Source organism: Bombus affinis, unplaced genomic scaffold (genome assembly GCF_024516045.1).
Source record: "Bombus affinis isolate iyBomAffi1 unplaced genomic scaffold, iyBomAffi1.2 ctg00000059.1, whole genome shotgun sequence".
Lineage (NCBI taxonomy): Eukaryota > Metazoa > Arthropoda > Insecta > Hymenoptera > Apidae > Bombus > Bombus affinis.
Genome location: NW_026108820.1, coordinates 901,521 through 920,658, shown reverse-complemented (window position 1 = coordinate 920,658; position 19,138 = coordinate 901,521). Strand labels below are relative to the sequence as shown.

Genomic DNA, 19,138 nt, shown 5'->3' with positions numbered 1-19,138 from the left:
ATTGAACAAGAATCATTTTTGATAAATGTAACAGATATATACCGTATATATATGCAAAATATATTATAACGTTTTAATTCATAAAGTTACGTAAAATTATTGGAAATCTATGTACGTAGGTATGTTTAAATATTTCATTCATGTTTTTATTCCATTGAATTGCAAGTTATATAAAATCATTTCATTAATAGTATAGTTCAATGATATAAGAATTGCGAATTAAGAATATTGTTTATTAGTGATATAAATAATTAAATTAGTAATAATGTATACTTAACACGTTCTTGTATTTTGTTATTAAGGTAGAGTTAAATGGTTAAAGAATTAAAATTATTTCGCTCTTCTTTCAAAATTATTTCAATCTCAATCTCATGTTTTAGAAGGGAAAACTATAATTTTTGTTCTTAAAACATATCATCCCCTAATAGTCTGCGTTCGAATCATGATTATTCTAAAAACCACTATGATTGTGTTATTGAAACAACGTCATCTACTAGTTTCTTAAAGTACGTAGATGCTATTGAAACAAACTACGTACATGCATAGTAAGTTTATATGAATATTAAACATAAGAAACTTCGTTTGACTTGATTTGGCTGAAATCAGCTTGTCGAAGTGCATCATAGAAATAAGTCACGTCGATCAAAGTTGTAGCGCAATATCTATTAGACTGTCATTAAAGTCATCGTTGGTACATTAATAGATGGTATCATACAGTTAAACGACATGTCATAATATTCTTTCATCTAAACCATAGTAGCAACAGACTGTTTCCTACAGACTAGAGGTATTTCATGGGACGATCATATAAATTCTTAAATACAATAATGTATAATACACATACGTACATACATGAACCAAGTCTGTAAGCATAATCTATAGACTATAATAAATACGTGAAACATTTTGAATTCTGTATTAGATTTGAAGAAATCTCGAATAAATCAAAAGATATTAAATACTACAAAACTGTGAGCATTATTAAGGATTAGGATGTGATTTTTTGAAAGATATAAATATAATTTATGAATAGTTTCAAAGATGAAGGTGAAAGAAATCTGTAACAAGAATTAGTCCCTTAAGGAAACGTTAATTACTTTGTTACTGTAGAAACACTTGTGGATTCTTCGTTATAAAACTAACAATTATCTTTTATCTAAAGGATATGTTATAATACAAAGATCCTTAAAATTATTCGATGGAATATCCTATTGATATTAATGCTGATTACCTACTTTTTAACCTATCATTTACAAAGAACAGTTTATTTATCGAAGCTATAAACTTTTTTGCCCGCTTCAGAGCTTTCATCGACGATTTATGACGTACATGGTGCAATAATGCCTAATGCGATTCTCTTTAATATCCCATATTGCATACATTCTCGTACCGATTACACAAATTGTTTGAATTCAAGAAACATGCGATCACTATACCGGTATAAATTTGTTATTTACTTGATCTGAAATATCCTTTCAAGTTTGAAGTGAAATTGAAATTCTTTCAAATAATCTTTGACTTAAAGATGTTATTTATAGTTTCGCGTTTATCGATATTGATTTCCTAAATTTAACTGATTTTAGATGTATATTTATTTTACGATTTAAGCATTACATGTTAGTTTAAGTATCATTTACATACCAGCTACTTGAAATCCATTTAATTTCATGTAACTTAACTAATTACAGAACAAGGTTTAACTTTTACGTTAACTAAGCTCAAAATGTCCATGAAGCATGATTTGTTTCTGGAAAGTCATTTAACTATTTTAACTAACGAAATGTATAACGAAAATTATCGATTTTCAGAACTTTATAATATAATGGAATCGTTTTACATATTTGCGGACAAACAACACAACACAGTTTTCGTTTATGAATACGAAATAAAAAATTTAAATAAAAATTATATTAATCCTTTCGGTGCGAGTTGTTTTTTAACATCGATGGTACGTATAAAGCAGTAAAGCATGTGCGTGACCTGAATACATTTCCGGTCTTTTTATAACGATTGTGAACAAATAATGTAAAACTATAACTTCAAAACTATAACGTATGTTTCCAGATAAAGAAAATAATCACAGACTTCGCTGGATGCATAAGCATTCATAGACAACATCAATGGAATTTTTTCTGATGAATATGTACTTCTCCTGTAGGAAAGTATGAGATGACTCGTTTGTTTGTAAGAAATGTTCAAGAGCAGTTATGAAATCATTTACGGATTTCACTACGTTTTACATATTCGAAACCTTCCATCTTTGCATTTCTTTTCTGTCTCCCCTTTCTCGTGAATACTTAAATACATGATTTTTTCAAAACTTCACAAAAATAATCGTAAGAATCTGTTCTATTTTTTCTCGTATATTTCCTTGTTTGGAAAAAGGAATAGTTTATGACTTGTAATTTGTAAAATTACGCTAATAATATCAGTTTACTTGTACAAGATGGCCACCATACACATATTTGTCACATTAGAAAATATAGACCTAACCAAAGAGGAATATTACACATTACAAGTTAACGTACATATATATGTAGTATCTATTTACAAGTATCGCAGATTACCTCTTGAAAAGTAAGAAAACATAAAGACTAAAGTAAAGTTGTAAATCTAAACTACAGTTCAAGTTATACAAGGCATGCAAAGCTTCTCTTGAAACGTTAGGTGCGTACTTCGATATACAATATAAAGAAACATAGCCCGCGAGAAAAGCTATATAGTACATGCCATACAGATCCCTCGCCATAACTTTGTCAATATGCGCAACGAAATCGGTAATTCTCGCGCCACCAATCAAACGCCGTTTCTCTCGCTTTGGATAATTGAATTAAATCCAGATCGTCCATGTTTACAGCGAAGCAACACGTGATACCGCCAAAAGTGCTTTCCACCCCCTCACATAACTGACATCGGCCGTCCGTGGATCCAACGGAAGGATTTTGAACGTTGGAGAATGCGTAACGCTGATTGGCTATTGAGCTCGGGGGTCGATCGTAGAAGGGGACGCCGGGTCGCAACGAGCCTCACAGTACCACTTCGACTGTGAACGCGATAGGAATTGGATCGTCTATTTTACAAAGCTCCTTTATCTTTTGCAACAATTACATTCGAATGTCTTTTCAAGCGCTAACGACATAATCGACGTTTGGTAAGCGATTAGTAACTGCGAATTCGTAGAATTCGTGGATAATTCTCGAGCTGTTTCGTGCGTACGCGATATTAAGTGGCACGCAAACAGGTGCACCTATTCGCGTAGCGCAAGAAATGTATCACGGAGGTCGTTCGAATTCGGGTGCACGATCTATGCCTATGACTGTGCAGTAGGGCATACTCTTCTCGACCACTTGTCTGGCGCCAACCACCACTATTGTCTCGCGAAGGCCAAGCTGTAAATCTTCGTTGCTTATACCGTTTTCTTGGTGAGTGTTAATTTTTTACTTATTCGATGGTATAATAATACCGTTATTACGAGGTAAAAGTTTTTGGATGTGTGATTTCTTGATTGAAGAGACGCTATCATTATTAAAAGTTTGAATATCCCGCCACTAGCGAGGGAAACATAATACAGAATGATTCTTTCATTTGCTTACATTCGATTTGTTAATTTTACTCCTATTCTCCTTTTTAATTCGTAATTTAATTGTGAGGACATATGCTATGGAGCAATTTTTGTTACTTTTAGCATCGTTGCTTTATTTGTTAAGACTGTTGAGCAATACGATCGTTTACTTTATTTACTGCCTTGTTTGCTATTATTCTACTTTTAAAGACAGGTATTTTGGAAATATAAACTTCTACATATTGGTATAATATTGATATACTTGAGATAAGCTCGTTTATGCTGTTACTGTTTAGGATCGTTTATTCATTAAAGTTATTGTAATCATATGACAACGAGAACTAGTGTAAAATATATAAAATGTATAGTTCTATTTTAATAATCAATTTTTAGTGCCTTTAGCGAAACGAATTGATTCGTATTAAAAATGTCGTTTAGTGAATAGGAAAATAGGACACTGAAGGTTTAACTAATTTAAAAGGATTTAGTTATTGAAGATAGTACTTGCTGAGCAAATGGATCGCGAAGTTGTCATAATGCTACAAATGATACACGCTTGTTAAATGAAAATCCATCGACTTTTCATTTTTCCATTTGTTTAAGAAATATGTTGTCCTATTAGTTTATTCCATTAATATTTATAATGATATATGCAAACAAAAGTGTATAAATAATAATATGCAAATAATTTTTTAACTTAAATGTCACTTATTTAATGTTTTATAGAATGCTATAAGTATACTACTGATAAGATTAATTAATCGAGAACGGAATTAATGCTGTTTACTGTAATCAGAAAGAAAATGGATTAAGGAGCGAGAAGATTTCGAACGTAGCGAAATTATTTGTTGATTGAATATCTCCTCCAACCCGACAAGCAATGCGGGTTATTACAAGTAGTTTTTACTTAATTTCCAATTAGTTATCGTATCTATAAGGTGTGGTCAAAGTTTTGGTACATAAATTTAGCTTGCATCGTATTGTACCGATTTATTTATATATCCTTTTTTATATGATTTATGTTATTGAGTTAGGATTATATTAAATTATTAATAAAATGAAAGAAAAATGGAAATTAAAATTAAATAAAATAGAATTGCATTAAATAAGAAATAGAAATAAAGTTGAACTAAAGCAAATTCAATTAAATTATTTCTTTTTACTTGCCTATGGGATTCTGGGATTATTAAAGTTCCTATTACGTACTCGTATTCTCGCTAATTCTTAAAATGAATTGACTATGAAATGAATGAGACTATTTCTCCGATTATATTAAATAGGCAATATCAATTACGTGTAATTGAATACATTATTCGAACGTTTTCTACAGAACTCTTGTTATTAATACATTATGGAAAATTTGAAACCAATTCGATATATATATATAGAGGTTGCAATGCATTTATTGCAAACATATGCTTAACGAAAAATTAGTATACAACATTAGTAGTAGTCTCAAACATACAATTAATTGCAGTAAATGTCCTGCGACTCTTACATACATTGTCATACTCGTTTGAAATTGTAATAATACGTTAATCTTGTCACAGTATCGATAGGATATCAAGATATTCTTAATAATATGTCCACAAGGAGTTTGCAGGGATATTCAAATATTTTCGCGAACCACTGTAATTCAGCACAAGAGCAGAAAATTCCAGATTTTTTAGTTCTCGATCAGAGTGAATGTTTATACAAGTAACATTCGCTATCTGTGTCCATATTTACCGAACATTTCTATTAAACCTGCGCCAAGCTCGTAGAATGCCTCTGGTCGTATATGAGATGTCAGTTTTATCAAACGAAACGGGACCAGCTCCGTCTTACGTTTTCGATTAATTTTTTTCAAGATCTTGCTCTTGCATAATTAAATAATTTGAAAATTTATAATAATATGTATGTAGTATCTTAATGGGTCTTAGAGGAAAGGACAAGTAATGATGTTTTGATTTAATTAATAATATTCGAAGCAACGAAATAATTACAATGCTGTCGTACGTCTTATTTTCAGACGCGGCTTTCGACTTCCCGATTCACACTCTTCGGCTTCTACACTCGCTCGCTCTCGCTTCTCAACTCACACTCTGCACACCTTTCGCATCCGTTCTCACCGGCTTTTCAACTAATACTGACTTTAACGTTTCTTTTGTCTTTTCCCGTCGTTCGAGACACGTGTCCCGAAACGCGCGTGGCCAGGGTCACGCGGGCCCTTACCACGAAACTTAAAAAGGACCGACGACACCTTGATGTACCCGACGATGCCGCGGCTCTCGCGACATTGTTTACGATTCGGCAGATATCTTAGGCCTTTTGTCCACGATACTACATGTATATATAGAAATTTAATAGAAACAAATAGCAGGTGGACTTGTTAGATCGTCAGAAAATTATAGATTGTTATGTTTATGTATCGTTCGTATGACACGCTGTAAAAGTAAGAAACGATAATTATAAATTTATCGAAATATATTTATTATAAAGAGAAAAGAGAAAATGGCAGGGAAATATAGAGGAAAATTTGTTCGTAGGACGCTTCGTATTCAAGAGATTCCAAGATTGAAAATTTGCCTACCAAGTATACTTGAACTTGGCTCATTACGTGATAAATTAAAAAAATGTATTTTTCTTGAAAACAATGCGTCTTGCGAATAAATTTTGTTCCACATTCTCAGTTTATTTTCACACGTAGAATAGCGTCCTGTCGATTGTTTACTCCTCTTCGGTCCAGAATTAGCCATGTTCTAGTACGCTTGGTAAATTTTCAAACGCGATCTTCTCGAAAATAAAGAATCCTGTATATTCGAATTTAAGTTGTCGAACGAAACCGATTTATACAAATCAAATGTATATCATCGAATATACAATTTGTTAAATAATACTCGTTTTAATCTACTTATGAAAGATTATGATACACGAAGAACTTATCGTTAGAATCAAATTATTTCTTTCGCTAAGCTTCGAATCTCAAAAATTTAACGTAGATATTTCCATCAGGTATTTTGGCATCGGAAGGAAAATTCCACGAACTTGAACCAATTTTTATTACTTTTCCGTCAAAACAATTCCCTGCTTCGTCTGATATTTATTAACGGATCATTCGTTTAAACTCGCGATTTGATCACATTGTGGCTGTTATAAATATTTTGAGGCTGTCGGCGATATTATGCTTCCCGTCGCTCCTGTACAAGTTTCATTCGTACCCGAACAAAGTTCCCAATTACACGACGTACAAGATCTCGTAAAGTTTCGTTAATTCGTTATCAGCCAACGTCGTACTTTTCGCGAGAAGAACTCGCAAGACTATTATTTCCGCTTTGCGAATCTATTTATCCGACGTGGGAATGTCTAAACTCTAACTAAAGCGAGAAAGCTTTCTTCATCGTATCCGTAGTCATACAACGAACAATTTTATTTATGAATATCCGCCTTGACAGTTTGTCTAAAGGATGTTCGTCCTTCAATTTTGTTACAAACGCAAAACGTTTCTTTCTTCGCTTCTTTTCCAAATATTCCGCTCGTGCTTATATACTTTAAGATAGCAGTTGCAGCAGTTAATGAAAAAAGTTGTTTGCAACTATACCTCGATTAAAATCGCTCGAGATATCGTAAGGTTCTTCTTGCATACGATAAATATTGGGTTGGCATCTATGTGATTGCGAATTTTGTCAATACCACCTAATGACAAAATCCACAATCGCTAAGTTGCCAACCCAATAATAGGCAAGCGTCTAATATTAAAAATAACAACTTATAATGTTGTTTTCTTGCAAATTCCGTTCGTTTTTCATTACCGATTTTCAATAAATTATCGTTGCTTGTCTGTCGGATTCGTATTATTATAGTATTTCAACTGTCTATGTTTTTAACGTTCCATGGCTAGAAATCCACGAACAGTATACAAATTACCAATTGCTGTTCTTTTATCTACGCGACGTTTAATTTCCGTTAAAAATAAATTACGTTTAAAAAACTAGTTTAAAAAATGACTCGGTTAACCGGTTAATATCGGATTCTTGCTATAGTTGTTACATGACTTTTTACTATTTTTTGTCTATTGCCAAATAACCTTTCTCATGGTAGGCGGATCGTACACGATTATAACGTGGAGAAAACGTGAAGGGTAATCGTTTTACTAACTCGTTGCCTTAATTGGTTTACCTTAACTATGTTGGCTGTGTCAACCGATGATACGGGTTACGCTTATTTCGTTGTTCACGCAACACGGTATAACGGTACATATCTGGAATCTGCATAGATGATTAGGGATGAATGTTATGGAAATTTCCAATCTAAACAAGCCAGTCTTCAATGAGTATCGATCGATCACATTGTAATGTCGTTAATTACGCGCAATTATATTAATGAAACTATCGTAAATCTTGTACAAATAAAAACAAAAAAGGATCAAGAAATTAATATTATTGTTACCATCGTTGCGCGCAAATATTACGTACAGTGGGTATTTTATTGTAAGAAGGAACATATTACTTTGTCCCAAAAGTTTCTTTCCTTTTATAAGGAAATTATTTAATTGTTAGTACATACGCATCTTCTAACGAATGGGAACAACTTCGAGTCACCGTAATCATCATATCGAATGGAGAAAAAAAAAGATCGAAAAATATATATATTGGAAACTTTGAATCTAAAATCTGATATTTATACGAACGTTGTAGCACGAAATTTAATTTCTCTTCTTTTTCCGGCTTCCGTAAAACGACTGCGTCTAAAGGACTTTCGAAACTTAATTATCCCGGTTGAATCTTTAAAGTAATATACATGGACTAACTTTTCATTGAAGACACCGGTAAGGAAGAAAATCGCCAGGAACTGGTAATTATCGAGCGCTTCCACAATGAGTAGACGGTCAGTTTGTCTAACTCCTTCATTCAAGGATAGCGCATACTTGAAGTGTTTCCTACTCCGGGGACTGTTATTGAAATGCTTGGAATTGAACGTATAGTTGCGCAGTTATGTGTTTAAGGGCCATTTCTGTCATCTCGATTTTTTTATTTTCGTTGCACACCACCTTGCACGATTTTAATAATATTTAGACAGAAGAAAAAATATGAATAAGTATTCTTGTTATTATTTGCGTTATTAAGTCAAAATGGAAAATACCTTCGGTTCGAACAGTTGATTTTAATCAACTTTAGTTGAAATTCGATTTGTACTTTGGAAATTTTAATCGGTTGCAGAATATATAATATTAGAATATATAATAACGGATATAATATGCAAAGTTAAATGTATTCTACGTCATTGTCATTATTGTTATTGTTTGATCGTGATCGGAGAATAATATTTCAAAAGACATGACGAATATATGGCATAGAATTTGTATTATGAGATCGAAATGGAAAATACTTTTAGTTCGAAGGTTTGATTAAAATTCAAATTTCATTGTGCTTGACGAATTTCCATCGATCGTAGAATATACAGCTAAAACATCGATGTAACATCGAAAGTCAAGCAATATTCTACTTTCTCGTTTCGCTTGTTATCGTCATGTACAGCCTCGTAATATTTTTAAAACCATAGGACACATATAAATGAGATATAAATACGTAAGTGCGTTATTAAATCGAAATGGCAAGTACTTTCGGCTCGGATATCGATCAAAATAATATTGAGAGTGAAATGCAAGCTATGTGTATCACGCGTTATTTCAGCGCGAAGTCAGACGAAGCAGGGAATTGTTTTGACGGAAAAGTAATAAAAATTGGTTCAAGTTCGTGGAATTTTCCTTCCGATGCCAAAATACCTGATGGAAATATCTACGTTAAATTTTTGAGATTCGAAGCTTAGCGAAAGAAATAATTTGATTCTAACGATAAGTTCTTCGTGTATCATAATCTTTCATAAGTAGATTAAAACGAGTATTATTTAACAAATTGTATATTCGATGATATACATTTGATTTGTATAAATCGGTTTCGTTCGACAACTTAAATTCGAATATACAGGATTCTTTATTTTCGAGAAGATCGCGTTTGAAAATTTACCAAGCGTACTAGAACATGGCTAATTCTGGACCGAAGAGGAGTAAACAATCGACAGGACGCTATTCTACGTGTGAAAATAAACTGAGAATGTGGAACAAAATTTATTCGCAAGACGCATTGTTTTCAAGAAAAATACATTTTTTTAATTTATCACGTAATGAGACAAGTTCAAGTATACTTGGTAGGCAAATTTTCAATCTTGGAATCTCTTGAATACGAAGCGTCCTACGAACAAATTTTCCTCTATATTTCCCTGCCATTTTCTCTTTTCTCTTTATAATAAATATATTTCGATAAATTTATAATTATCGTTTCTTACTTTTACAGCGTGTCATACGAACGATACATAAACATAACAATCTATAATTTTCTGACGATCTAACAAGTCCACCTGCTATTTGTTTCTATTAAATTTCTATATATATATGTAGTATCGTGGACAAAAGGCCTAAGATATCTGCCGAATCGTAAACAATGTCGCGAGAGCCGCGGCATCGTCGGGTACATCAAGGTGTCGTCGGTCCTTTTTAAGTTTCGTGGAAAGGGCCCGCGTGACCCTGGCCACGCGCGTTTCGGGACACGTGTCTCGAACGACGGGAAAAGACAAAAGAAACGTTAAAGTCAGTATTAGTTGAGAAGCCGGAGAGAACGGATGCGAAAGGTGTGCAGAGTGTGAATTGAGAAGCGAGAGCGAGCGAGTGTAGAAGCCGAAGAGTGTGAATCGGGAAGTCGAAAGCCGCGTCTGAAAATAAGACGTACGACAGCATTGTAATTATTTCGTTGCTTCGAATATTATTAATTAAATCAAAACATCATTACTTGTCCTTTCCTCTAAGACCCATTAAGATACTACATAATTTTGGGGGCTCAGCCGGGATCTAGAGCGCTAAGTGACAAGTGAAAGTGATATTTCGGAACGATGAGTGACTACAATGCAGGTGAAGCAGTTTTGACTGACGAGCAGGTGGCTCAGATGCAAATACCTGAGTTGAAAGACGAGCTGAGAAAACGACGGCTGAGATTAACGGGTAGAAAGGGCGAGCTGGTAGCGCGATTGCTGGCTGCGGTACGTTTAGACCGGGAACACGGTGCACGGGAGGAAGACGACGACGACGATGATGTTTTAGAAGACGACGACGACGATGAGATGGGCGTGATTGGGGACCGTTTAGACGGCAACGGTCCAGGGAATCACGATCTCAGTAGTCAAGACGGCGGAGTTCGGGTGACTCCAGTGGTAAGACGACGAAGACAAGACGAGCCTAAGTGCACGGCGTTAACGTTCGAAGACGTAAAAGACTCGTTAGGAAGATTCAGCGGAGATGATCTACCGAATGTAAGCCAGTGGATAAAGGATTTCGAGGAAATGGCGGAAGTGTGTGGCTGGTCGGACATCCACATGGTGGTTTTCGCCAGGAAGCTTCTCACAGGCTCTGCTCAAGCCTTCGCACGCCAAGAACGATGCACGAAGTCCTGGGCGAAGTTTAAAAAGGCGTTGGTAGATGAATTCCCAGACATAGTGAGTGACCGGGAGGTACATCAAGAATTAGCGCATAGAACGAAAAGAACAGACGAGAGTCTGCTTCAGTATATGTATAATATGCGTGAGATTGCGAGACAAGGAAGAGTCGATACACAGTCGGTAATCGACTATATTATCCAGGGTATTCCCGATGAGGTCGCGAATAAAGCCATACTATACGGGGCCAGGAATATGCAGCAGCTGAAGGAACGCTTCAAGCAGTATGAAGCGATGAAAAGTGACATGAGGGCGAAAACAAAATCTGGGGAACGCAAGGACGATAAAGCAAAACGGTCAGCAATGCGGAGTCAGACGAGACAAACGAGCAGTGATACCAAGAAGTGCTTCAGTTGCGGCGGCGACGGTCACTTAAGTGCTACGTGTCCGAAGAAAGAGAAAGGTGTGAGGTGCTTCAGGTGTAACGAACTTGGGCACATGGCGTCAAGGTGTACAGCACAACCGAAGAAGACCTACATCATTTCAAGACCCGAGAAGAAGAGATACATGAAGGAGGTGACGATAGACGGATGTAGGTTTACATCGTTGGTAGATACGGGTAGTGATCTCACGTTCATACGATCAGACGAGTATGAGAGGTTAGGATCACCACCGCTAGGAAATGGTAAGCTTAGGTTTGATGGTTTGGGTTCCACGGGCAATGAGACCTGGGGCGAATTTACAAAGATAATGATGGTCGACGGGTGTGCATTCACGGTCACGTTGCACGTCGTCTCAAATAAGGTATTGAGGAACCACAGCCTGCTGCTGGGTACTGATTTTTTGGATCAGATAGAGTTGCGTGTCAAACGGGGCGAGGTGAGCTTCCTACAGCTTGACGGGCAGGATGACGGTCACGAAAACGCGTCGGAGGTACTGAAGGTCAACGCGATTGAACAGACCGACGAGATAGATCTAGCGCACGTACAAGAACCTCACTACCGTGAAGCGATCCGCGATATCATTAGGGAGTATAAGCCAGAGAAGACGCGGGATGTCGGGATAACCGCGAAAATCGTATTGAAAAGCGACAAACCCGTGGTACGAAGACCGCGCCGGCTGGCGCCGTCTGAGAAAAAGGAAGTGGACGATTTGATGGAGGCGTGGACAGACGAAGGTATTATAAAACCATCGGACTCGGAGTACGCAAGTCCCATAGTTGTAGTTAGAAAGAAAGACGACTCCATCAGGGTCTGTGTCGATTTCCGCGAGCTTAATGAGCTCATCGAGTGTCCTCATTTCCCGTTGCCTTTGATTGAGGACGTGTTAGATGCATTGCAGGGCGCTCAGTTTTTCACGACGATAGATCTGAAGAATGGGTTTTTCCACGTGAGTTTAGACAAAGACAGCCAAAAGTACACCTCTTTCGTCACGCCGACAGGGCAATACGAATTTTTGAAGTTGCCGTTCGGTTTAAAAATTTCTCCTATTGTTTTCCAGAAGTACATCTCGATGATTTTCAAGGAACTGATGAACAAGGGTATTGTCATTGTGTACATGGACGACATTATTATTCTTGCCAGAAGTTTAGAGGAGGCGTGGGAACGTTTGCTAATGGTCATAGAGTTAACTAAGCAGCATGGTTTAGTCATAAACTGGAAGAAATGTCGCTTTATGCAGAAGGAGATTGAGTATTTGGGACATATAGTCTCGGAAAACACCATAAGGCCGTCCACCCATAAAACTAGGGCCGTTGCGAATTTTCCCAGGCCGACGTCTGTCAGGAAAGTTCAGAGTTTTTTGGGACTTACGGGGTATTTTCGAAAGTTCATTAGGGGTTATGCGAAGATTGCTAGGCCTCTAACGGACCTGTTGAAAAAGGAGGTAGAGTTTCAGTTCGGGGATCGAGAATTAGAAGCGTTCGAAACTTTAAAAGCAGCGCTTACCAGCGGGCCTGTGTTAAAACTATATAGGATAGGCGCCGAGACTGAATTGCATACAGACGCGTCCGCGGAGGGTTACGGGGCGATTCTAATGCAGCTGGATCTAAACGACAGAAAATTTCACCCGGTCTACTTCGCCAGTGGAAAGACCACTTCCGCGGAAGCAAAGTACACCAGCTATGAACTGGAGGTACTGGCGATAGTAAAGGCGTTAAATAAGTTTAGGGTTTACCTGTTAGGTATGCCGTTCACTATTGTCACGGATTGTCAAGCGTTCACCATGACGATGAAAAAGAAAGATTTGTGCGTGCGCGTAGCTAGATGGGCGATATTGTTAAGTGAGTTTAAGTATCAGGTGTGTCATCGACCGGGGAAAAGAATGCAGCATGTGGATGCTCTGAGTAGGAATCCACTGCCAAGCACTATGTTCGTAACGGAAAGCGAAGACGGGCTGATCGCGCGGTTGAGAAGTGCGCAGGGCAAGGACGTTGAGGTCCGCGGGATTGTGGATGCTGTAACGCGCAATCAGGTCGAGGGATATGCTATAAGGAACAACATCTTGTATAAAGAATGTGAGGACGATTTGCTAGTAGTAGTGCCGAAGGCCATGCAAATTCAGATAGTCAGGCGGGCACACGAACGGGGGCACTTCGGGGTCACCAAGACAGAGGCGATAGTCAAGAAAGACTTTTGGTTTAAGGGACTACGTGAGAAGGTCGAACATGTGATATCTAACTGTCTTGACTGTATCCTAGCCGAACGAAAATCGGGCAAGCAGGAGGGATATTTAAACCCCTTAGACAAAGGAGACACCCCGCTAGACACGTACCATATCGACCATGTGGGACCCATGACAGCTACAAGGAAAAGATATGCACACATCTTTGTAGTAGTGGATGCGTTCACTAAGTTTACGTGGCTTTATCCCACCAAGTCTACTAATGCCGCGGACGTTATCGACCGGTTAAAGAGGCAGGCGGCTGTTTTTGGTAATCCACGACGAATCATCTCCGATCGGGGAACAGCATTCACATCCAACGCCTTCCGAGAATACTGCGAAGAAGAAAACATCGAGCATTTGCTAATCACGACGGGGGTACCGAGGGGGAATGGACAGGTAGAGAGGGTCAACAGGACACTCATACCATTATTAACTAAATTGGCTGCTCCTAAGCTCGATGATTGGTACAAGCACGTCGACCAAGTCCAGAGGTACTTGAATTCCACCATAAACAGAAGCACGGGAAAAACTCCCTTCCAGCTACTTGTCGGGGTTGAAATGCAAATCAAGGAAGATGCGCAGGTCAGAAGATTAATCGACGAAGAATGGGCTGCAAAATTCGAGGAACAGCGTCGTGAGTTACGCGAGGACGCCAAAAGGAAGATCGCTGCGACGCAAGAGGAAAACAGAAAGAATTTTAACAAAAGACGGAAGAGCGCGAAGCAGTACCTAAGGGGAGATTTGGTAGCAATTAAGAGAACTCAGTTTGGCCCGGGTTTAAAACTCGGGGGAAAATTTTTAGGTCCGTACCGGGTATTGCGAACGATGCGGAATGACCGATACATGGTGGAGAAGGTGGGGGAGCATGAGGGGCCTACGCACACGTCGACGACCGCCGACTTCATGAAGCCTTGGGTCCTCAACGCCGAAGACGACGCATCCGACGATAGCGAAATTGAAGACCACATCTGAGGGCAGATGTTATTGCAGGATGGCCGAATGTAGTATCGTGGACAAAAGGCCTAAGATATCTGCCGAATCGTAAACAATGTCGCGAGAGCCGCGGCATCGTCGGGTACATCAAGGTGTCGTCGGTCCTTTTTAAGTTTCGTGGTAAGGGCCCGCGTGACCCTGGCCACGCGCGTTTCGGGACACGTGTCTCGAACGACGGGAAAAGACAAAAGAAACGTTAAAGTCAGTATTAGTTGAGAAGCCGGAGAGAACGGATGCGAAAGGTGTGCAGAGTGTGAATTGAGAAGCGAGAGCGAGCGAGTGTAGAAGCCGAAGAGTGTGAATCGGGAAGTCGAAAGCCGCGTCTGAAAATAAGACGTACGACAGCATTGTAATTATTTCGTTGCTTCGAATATTATTAATTAAATCAAAACATCATTACTTGTCCTTTCCTCTAAGACCCATTAAGATACTACATAATTTTGGGGGCTCAGCCGGGATCTAGAGCGCTAAGTGACAAGTGAAAGTGATATTTCGGAACGATGAGTGACTACAATGCAGGTGAAGCAGTTTTGACTGACGAGCAGGTGGCTCAGATGCAAATACCTGAGTTGAAAGACGAGCTGAGAAAACGACGGCTGAGATTAACGGGTAGAAAGGGCGAGCTGGTAGCGCGATTGCTGGCTGCGGTACGTTTAGACCGGGAACACGGTGCACGGGAGGAAGACGACGACGACGATGATGTTTTAGAAGACGACGACGACGATGAGATGGGCGTGATTGGGGACCGTTTAGACGGCAACGGTCCAGGGAATCACGATCTCAGTAGTCAAGACGGCGGAGTTCGGGTGACTCCAGTGGTAAGACGACGAAGACAAGACGAGCCTAAGTGCACGGCGTTAACGTTCGAAGACGTAAAAGACTCGTTAGGAAGATTCAGCGGAGATGATCTACCGAATGTAAGCCAGTGGATAAAGGATTTCGAGGAAATGGCGGAAGTGTGTGGCTGGTCGGACATCCACATGGTGGTTTTCGCCAGGAAGCTTCTCACAGGCTCTGCTCAAGCCTTCGCACGCCAAGAACGATGCACGAAGTCCTGGGCGAAGTTTAAAAAGGCGTTGGTAGATGAATTCCCAGACATAGTGAGTGACCGGGAGGTACATCAAGAATTAGCGCATAGAACGAAAAGAACAGACGAGAGTCTGCTTCAGTATATGTATAATATGCGTGAGATTGCGAGACAAGGAAGAGTCGATACACAGTCGGTAATCGACTATATTATCCAGGGTATTCCCGATGAGGTCGCGAATAAAGCCATACTATACGGGGCCAGGAATATGCAGCAGCTGAAGGAACGCTTCAAGCAGTATGAAGCGATGAAAAGTGACATGAGGGCGAAAACAAAATCTGGGGAACGCAAGGACGATAAAGCAAAACGGTCAGCAATGCGGAGTCAGACGAGACAAACGAGCAGTGATACCAAGAAGTGCTTCAGTTGCGGCGGCGACGGTCACTTAAGTGCTACGTGTCCGAAGAAAGAGAAAGGTGTGAGGTGCTTCAGGTGTAACGAACTTGGGCACATGGCGTCAAGGTGTACAGCACAACCGAAGAAGACCTACATCATTTCAAGACCCGAGAAGAAGAGATACATGAAGGAGGTGACGATAGACGGATGTAGGTTTACATCGTTGGTAGATACGGGTAGTGATCTCACGTTCATACGATCAGACGAGTATGAGAGGTTAGGATCACCACCGCTAGGAAATGGTAAGCTTAGGTTTGATGGTTTGGGTTCCACGGGCAATGAGACCTGGGGCGAATTTACAAAGATAATGATGGTCGACGGGTGTGCATTCACGGTCACGTTGCACGTCGTCTCAAATAAGGTATTGAGGAACCACAGCCTGCTGCTGGGTACTGATTTTTTGGATCAGATAGAGTTGCGTGTCAAACGGGGCGAGGTGAGCTTCCTACAGCTTGACGGGCAGGATGACGGTCACGAAAACGCGTCGGAGGTACTGAAGGTCAACGCGATTGAACAGACCGACGAGATAGATCTAGCGCACGTACAAGAACCTCACTACCGTGAAGCGATCCGCGATATCATTAGGGAGTATAAGCCAGAGAAGACGCGGGATGTCGGGATAACCGCGAAAATCGTATTGAAAAGCGACAAACCCGTGGTACGAAGACCGCGCCGGCTGGCGCCGTCTGAGAAAAAGGAAGTGGACGATTTGATGGAGGCGTGGACAGACGAAGGTATTATAAAACCATCGGACTCGGAGTACGCAAGTCCCATAGTTGTAGTTAGAAAGAAAGACGACTCCATCAGGGTCTGTGTCGATTTCCGCGAGCTTAATGAGCTCATCGAGTGTCCTCATTTCCCGTTGCCTTTGATTGAGGACGTGTTAGATGCATTGCAGGGCGCTCAGTTTTTCACGACGATAGATCTGAAGAATGGGTTTTTCCACGTGAGTTTAGACAAAGACAGCCAAAAGTACACCTCTTTCGTCACGCCGACAGGGCAATACGAATTTTTGAAGTTGCCGTTCGGTTTAAAAATTTCTCCTATTGTTTTCCAGAAGTACATCTCGATGATTTTCAAGGAACTGATGAACAAGGGTATTGTCATTGTGTACATGGACGACATTATTATTCTTGCCAGAAGTTTAGAGGAGGCGTGGGAACGTTTGCTAATGGTCATAGAGTTAACTAAGCAGCATGGTTTAGTCATAAACTGGAAGAAATGTCGCTTTATGCAGAAGGAGATTGAGTATTTGGGACATATAGTCTCGGAAAACACCATAAGGCCGTCCACCCATAAAACTAGGGCCGTTGCGAATTTTCCCAGGCCGACGTCTGTCAGGAAAGTTCAGAGTTTTTTGGGACTTACGGGGTATTTTCGAAAGTTCATTAGGGGTTATGCGAAGATTGCTAGGCCTCTAACGGACCTGTTGAAAAAGGAGGTAGAGTTTCAGTTCGGGGATCGAGAATTAGAAGCGTTCGAAACTTTAAAAGCAGCGCTTACCAGCGGGCCTGTGTTAAAACTATATAGGATAGGCGCCGAGACTGAATTGCATACAGACGCGTCCGCGGAGGGTTACGGGGCGATTCTAATGCAGCTGGATCTAAACGACAGAAAATTTCACCCGGTCTACTTCGCCAGTGGAAAGACCACTTCCGCGGAAGCAAAGTACACCAGCTATGAACTGGAGGTACTGGCGATAGTAAAGGCGTTAAATAAGTTTAGGGTTTACCTGTTAGGTATGCCGTTCACTATTGTCACGGATTGTCAAGCGTTCACCATGACGATGAAAAAGAAAGATTTGTGCGTGCGCGTAGCTAGATGGGCGATATTGTTAAGTGAGTTTAAGTATCAGGTGTGTCATCGACCGGGGAAAAGAATGCAGCATGTGGATGCTCTGAGTAGGAATCCACTGCCAAGCACTATGTTCGTAACGGAAAGCGAAGACGGGCTGATCGCGCGGTTGAGAAGTGCGCAGGGCAAGGACGTTGAGGTCCGCGGGATTGTGGATGCTGTAACGCGCAATCAGGTCGAGGGATATGCTATAAGGAACAACATCTTGTATAAAGAATGTGAGGACGATTTGCTAGTAGTAGTGCCGAAGGCCATGCAAATTCAGATAGTCAGGCGGGCACACGAACGGGGGCACTTCGGGGTCACCAAGACAGAGGCGATAGTCAAGAAAGACTTTTGGTTTAAGGGACTACGTGAGAAGGTCGAACATGTGATATCTAACTGTCTTGACTGTATCCTAGCCGAACGAAAATCGGGCAAGCAGGAGGGATATTTAAACCCCTTAGACAAAGGAGACACCCCGCTAGACACGTACCATATCGACCATGTGGGACCCATGACAGCTACAAGGAAAAGATATGCACACATCTTTGTAGTAGTGGATGCGTTCACTAAGTTTACGTGGCTTTATCCCACCAAGTCTACTAATGCCGCGGACGTTATCGACCGGTTAAAGAGGCAGGCGGCTGTTTTTGGTAATCCACGACGAATCATCTCCGATCGGGGAACAGCATTCACATCCAACGCCTTCCGAGAATACTGCGAAGAAGAAAACATCGAGCATTTGCTAATCACGACGGGGGTACCGAGGGGGAATGGACAGGTAGAGAGGGTCAACAGGACACTCATACCATTATTAACTAAATTGGCTGCTCCTAAGCTCGATGATTGGTACAAGCACGTCGACCAAGTCCAGAGGTACTTGAATTCCACCATAAACAGAAGCACGGGAAAAACTCCCTTCCAGCTACTTGTCGGGGTTGAAATGCAAATCAAGGAAGATGCGCAGGTCAGAAGATTAATCGACGAAGAATGGGCTGCAAAATTCGAGGAACAGCGTCGTGAGTTACGCGAGGACGCCAAAAGCAAGATCGCTGCGACGCAAGAGGAAAACAGAAAGAATTTTAACAAAAGACGGAAGAGCGCGAAGCAGTACCTAAGGGGAGATTTGGTAGCAA

At 40.1% G+C, this 19,138-nt stretch overlaps 1 protein-coding gene across 1 annotated transcript in view; it reads right to left on the bottom strand.

Moving 5' to 3' along the window:
• Nucleotides 1-19,138, bottom strand: part of LOC126926793 (uncharacterized) — a 224,593-nt gene that overhangs the window by 67,004 nt on the left and 138,451 nt on the right. The window lies entirely within an intron of this gene.